We start from the raw sequence: 6,148 nt of genomic DNA, 5'->3' as shown, positions 1-6,148 counted from the left end.
TTGTTCAACTGAATGTCCTGCGATACACTCGTAAAAATTATGAAAATGCTGGTAGGCTGGAAGGATTTTTGCAGTCTCTGAGCAGCGTAGCATGATGAAACTTCGCCAGAGGCTGGACTCATTATATCGCTTACTGTGTTGTTGTTGATGATGTTGTTGTTGTTCTTCTTCTTGTTCTTCTTCTACTTCTTCTTTTTCTTCTTCGTCTTCTACTTTTTTCTTTCTTTTTCTCTTTTTTTCCTTTTTTCTTCTCTTCTTTTCTCCTCCTTCTTCTTCTGCTTCTCCTCCTTCTTCTTCTACTTCTTCTTCTTTCTCTTCTACTTCTTGTTCTTGTTCTTTTTCGTCTTCTTTTCTTCTTCCTAATCTTTTTTCTTCTACTTCTTCCTCATCTTCTTCTTTCCCTCTTTTTCTTCTTCTTTTACTACTACTTCTCCTTCTTCTTCTTCTTCCTCTTCTCCTTCTACTTCTTTTTCTTCTTCTTCCTCTTCTCCTTCTTCTACTTCTTTTTCTTCTTCTTCCTCCTCTCCTTCTTGTACTTCTTTTTCTTCTTCTTATTCTCTTTTTTCTTTTCTTCATCTCCTTCCTCCTCTTCTCCTTCTTCTACTTCTTCCTCTTCTCCTTTTTCTTCTTCTTATCTTCTTATTATCTTTACATTATTATTATTATTATTTTTACTATTATCATTACTACTATTATTTTATTATCAGGAGGTGCTAAGATGGGAGGGAGGGTGGAGGGGTGTGGAGTGTTTTCGGGGGATGGAATGAGTGGGGGTGATTTTGTGCCTTATCCTTTTTGGCTACCTCCCTGGTAAGGGGGAAGGAGCCTTGGTATATGTATGTATGTATGTATCAGCATCATCATTATTATTATTATTATTATTATTATTATTATTATTATTATTATTGTTATTATTATTATTATATTATTATTATTATTATTATCATTATTATTATTATCATTATTATTATTATTACTATTATTATTATTATTATTATATTATTATTATTATTATTTTCATTATTATTATTATTATTATTATTATTATTATTATTATTATTATTGTTATTATTATTATTATATTATTATTATTATTATTATCATTATTATTATTATCATTATTATTATTATTACTATTATTATTATTATTATTATTATTATTATTATTATTATTATTATTATCATCATTGTTACTATTATTATTATTTTCTTTTTCTTGGTTTGCGGGGCTACTACCCGTACTGACCGCAAATACAAGTGAAACATTGATAGATAACATTTTCACCAATATTGTAAACTCCGAGATTCATAGTGGTATCTTAATAAGTGATATAAGTGACCATCTACCGGTATTCACTATCAGTCCAAAAGAAATGCACTGCATAACAAAACCCAGAATTGTACTTAAACGTAAAATTGACGAAAAAGATATTGCAAAATTAAATCAATGCTTAAAAGAAGAAAATTGGGATCAGGTTTACGAGTCAGAAAATGCCAATCTATCATATAACGAATTTGTAAGCATTATCATGAGTAATGTAAACAAATGCTGCCCAGAGAGAGAAGTAGAAATAAAACCACGTAACGTAAACTCAAAACCATGGTTTACAAACGGTCTTAAGAACGCGTGTCGAAAGAAAAACCAACTTTACAAGAAATCAATTCAAAGCAAGTCCTTGACAGACGAAAACAAATACAAAGTGTACAAAAACAAACTTACAACAATTTTACGCAACTGTGAAAAAAAATACTATGACACACTGCTTGAAGGTTATAAAGGTAATATAAAAAAGACATGGGAAGTAATAAACAACTTAACTAGGCACAAAATTAATAACACCAATGAATTCATAGACATTATTAAAAAAGGAAAAACTAAAAAAGAAGTGGCAAACGAATTTAATGAATTTTTCTCCCATGTAGGACTTAACCTCGCGAAACAAATAAAGACAACACATCAAACTTACGAGACATTTTTGAAACACCGAATAAATAACACTATGTTTTTAAAACCCGTCACGGAAAACGAACTTATGAACACAGTAAAATCAATGCAGAACAAGAAATCACTCGATTGCACAGGAATCAATATGAACCTCATAAAACAAATTATGCCTATCATCAAAGATCATTTTCTGACAATATGCAATAAATCATTTGAACAAGGGATATTTCCAGATGCAATGAAAATAGCAAAAGTAATACCGATATTCAAATCAGCCGACAAATCAAGTTATAATAACTATAGACCAATTTCACTATTACCACAGTTTTCCAAAATTCTTGAAAAGTTATTCACAATTCGCCTTGACTCATTTCTAAAAAAAAATGACGTCATTTACCATAGTCAATATGGATTTCAACGAAATCTTTCAACGTCTACAGCAGTAATGGAATTAATTGAAGAGATAACTAACAATATAGAACAAAAGAAAAAGACAGCCGGCATATTTATTGATCTTAAAAAGGCATTTGACACAGTAAATCATGAAATCCTAATTCGAAAGGCCGAATACTATGGGCTAAGAGGTAAAGTTAATGACTGGTTAAAAAGTTATCTAAAAAACAGGAAACAATATGTGGCCATTGAGGAAGAAAGATCACACATTCTACCAGTTACATGCGGAGTACCTCAAGGTTCAGTTCTAGGACCCAAACTATTCTTACTATACATTAATGACATTACAAATGTATCCAACCTTATGAAATTTATACTGTTCGCCGACGATACCACCATTCTATGCTCCGATACAAATTCCGACAAACTGATCAAGACAATTAATGAAGGATTATGTCAACTATCCAACTGGTTTTCAGCCAATAAGCTATCCTTAAACGTATCAAAAACTAACTACCTGCTTTTCTACAAAAATAATGAAAGTACTAAGCCGATCAAAATAAACAACGAAATTATTGAAAAAGCGTCCGTCAGTAAATTCCTAGGCGTGTATTTAGACGATCAACTTAATTGGAAACATCATATAAATCACGTGATAAATAAGATATCCAAAACTTTAGGAATTATGCATAAAATGAGAAATATTCTCAATGAAAATACCCTACGTACCATTTATTGTAGTCTACTACTACCATACTTAAACTATTGTTCAGAAATTTGGGGTAATACTTATCAAACTAATCTTCAACGCATAATTACCTCTCAAAAAAGGGCACTGCGTATAATCTGCAATGTAGGTCGTTTGGAACATACAAATAATTTATTTAAAAAACTAAATCTACTCAAATTCAATGACTTAATAAAGTACAAAACTGCTATTGTTATGCACCAAATCTACAATAAACACATGAATCAAAACATATTGAAATTTTACTCAACTTACGAAACTCGCTATGCGACTAGGCAAACAAACGACTTCTTTAAAACTCAATACAGAACAACCAAAAAAAGCCAATGCTTATCTATTATAGGTGTTAACACATGGAATAAACTGGAAAAGGATTTACCTAAGACAAAATGTTTATCATCATTCAAACGATACTTAAAAAAGTCTTTAATCTATAAGTATTAGTATATTGAACACTTCAGGTCCATTTCATGGTTGTATTCATGGAGAAACTGCCCAAGTCTGCCGCTCTTTTTTTTTTTTTTTCTATTCCAGCAGGTCACGGTGACCCAGATCTGCGCATTAAGCAATTATCGTCCCGTCAACAATCGACCTGACCTCTCACCTCTCACCTGACCCCCACAAGTTGCGATGCTCGCTCGTGCCCCCGATTTCTACGTGAGGTCGGAGTTAGCGGACGTCGTGACGCATGCCATTGTGTGTGTGTATATATGTGTATGCATGTATGTGTGTATATCGTGGACGGCTCGTCCGCGGGACTGGGAGGTGGGACGGCTCGTCCACAGGAATATGGACATCTCGTCCAATGACTTTTTTTTTTAAGAATAATAAACATAATTTGCAGAACAATTAAACTTTATTTACATATTTATATATACAGAATACAGGTGTGATTATTTCTTTTTTATCATAGTTGGAGCTATTCTAGGGTGTTAAAATAAGCATGTCCATAACATTTATAAACACATCTATTACTTACCAGAATATATCATCTAAAGCAAATTTTAATGAAATAACATGAAATATCATTAAAAAAAGGTAATAAAATAATTGTCTAAAAGTTTTTTGAAATCTTGTCCGTGGACGAGTTGACCACCCATGGTGGTGTCTGTGGACGGGTTGTCCTGCTTTGCAGTTTTGTGGACGGGGTGTCCGTGGACGAGTTGTCCTACAATCGTGTATATATGTGTGTAGATGTGTATGTACCATACTACCATGTAACAAAAATAAATAAATGAAAATAATTTTTTCCTTAAGGGAGAGCAACTCCCCATAAGCTTTGCTTCTCGCTCTCCCTTTTCAACTACCAATTTTATAAAAAAAAAAATGTATATATGTATGTCTAATTGTATTTAATATTGTTGAATAAACCTATAATAAAATAAAATAATTAATGCAGGCAGTACGAAACAGTCCACATACACACGATTGTTGTTGTTGTTGTTGTTGTCGTTCCCTAGACTGTCTGTCCGAGCAGTCCCGTCTCCCCAAGGAAGGCCACAGCCGAAACTGGGTTTTCCCACAAATCCTTTATAGAGTGTATGTTGTGTTGTTTGCGTGCATGATTGTGTATAATGCAGTCTTCCATTATGTGTTGTATGGTATGGGGTGAAGTGTTACATCCTGGGCAGCTGTTCACAACACGGTCGTCCAGCCTCTTCTGGTAGCTTAGAAGTGCTGGGTGGTGACCGCATCGCAGTCTGGCCAAGTGGACTCTGTCCTTTCGTGGGAGAGAGGATTCAGAAGGGTGGATATCAGGGGGTCTAGCATGCAGCAGTGTGTTGTCTTTCAGTGTGTTAATGGAGCGGTGAGTGATATGATTATGAATATGTTTCCGGAGGCTGGTAATTGGTGGTTGTGGAGGAAGAGAAGAGAGTATATGTGCGTAATAAAGGTCTCTGGGTGTAGTTTTAATGTTTCTTGGTGTGTGTGGGTGTTCTGCTATGTAGTGTAGCGGGTGTGATGTGTTTGTGGTGGCTGCAGCAAGTGTTTGTGTGCCTCTCATGTCGAGGTGGTCCTTGACTTTGAGGACTTTTGTTTCATGGTGTAAATGGTCTGTAGGTGTTGTATTTGTGCAGCCTGTAATTGTTTTTAGGGCTTTGTTTTGTATGATTTGAAGGGTGTTGTGGTGTGTCTCACTGAGATTAGGAGCCCATGCAGGACTCGCATAATTCATCACTGAGCGTATGCATTGTTTGTATATTGTTATATTAGTTTCTTTGTTTTGTCCAAATGTTGTTCCTGTGATTGACTTAAGTGCGTTAAGTCTAGGTGTGCATTTGTTTTTTTATGTTTGTGAGTTGTTGAAAGACATGGATGTATCGTATGTTACACCAAGAATTTTCTGTGTGTTTGTGTGTGGTAATAGAGTGTTTTTGATGTAGAGATGAGTTATGTATTTGTGTTATTTTGTCCAGTTGGTGAGAAGTGTTGATGTAGATTTTGTTGGAGCTATTTTGAGTCTGTTTGTGATGAACCATGTGTTGAGTGTGTCAAGGTAAGGCTGGATTATTTCTGCAGCTTTGTCTGTGTTACGATGTGTGCATGTGATTGTTATGTCGTCTGCGTAGGAAGAGATTTGTATTTCTGAGGTGTCTGGCGTGGGTAAGTCATGCATGTATAGATTAAATAATGTGGGGGATAGAACTGAGCCATGTGGTACTCCGTTCTTAATGTTTCTGATGTGCGATGATTGGCCATTATATGACACATGAGCATTCCTGCCTGCCAGATAATTGGCCAGCCATCTTTTGGTGTTATTGTGCATGTCTGTGTTATATATTTTATTTGTTAGGTTGTGGCGGGGGATAGCATCAAAAGCTTTACTAATGTCCAATGTTATAAGAAGTGTTCTGTGGTGGGGCCTATCTGAATTGATGCCATCAAAAATTCTTTGTGTGAGGTTTGTCAGAAGAGTGTTTGTGGAGTGTAGTGGCCTAAAGCCGTGTTGTGAGTCAGCAAGGGGAATATATGGTGTGACAAGTTTAAGTATTAGGCGTTCAATGACTTTAGAGGGGGTGCAGAGAAGTGTGATTGGGCGGTGCGATGTTGGGATTGTTGGG

Source organism: Oratosquilla oratoria, unplaced genomic scaffold, assembly GCF_046742065.1.
Source record: "Oratosquilla oratoria isolate Oo_2021 unplaced genomic scaffold, ASM4674206v1 SCAFFOLD87, whole genome shotgun sequence".
NCBI classification, from domain to species: domain Eukaryota; kingdom Metazoa; phylum Arthropoda; class Malacostraca; order Stomatopoda; family Squillidae; genus Oratosquilla; species Oratosquilla oratoria.
This window is presented reverse-complemented; position numbering follows the sequence as displayed.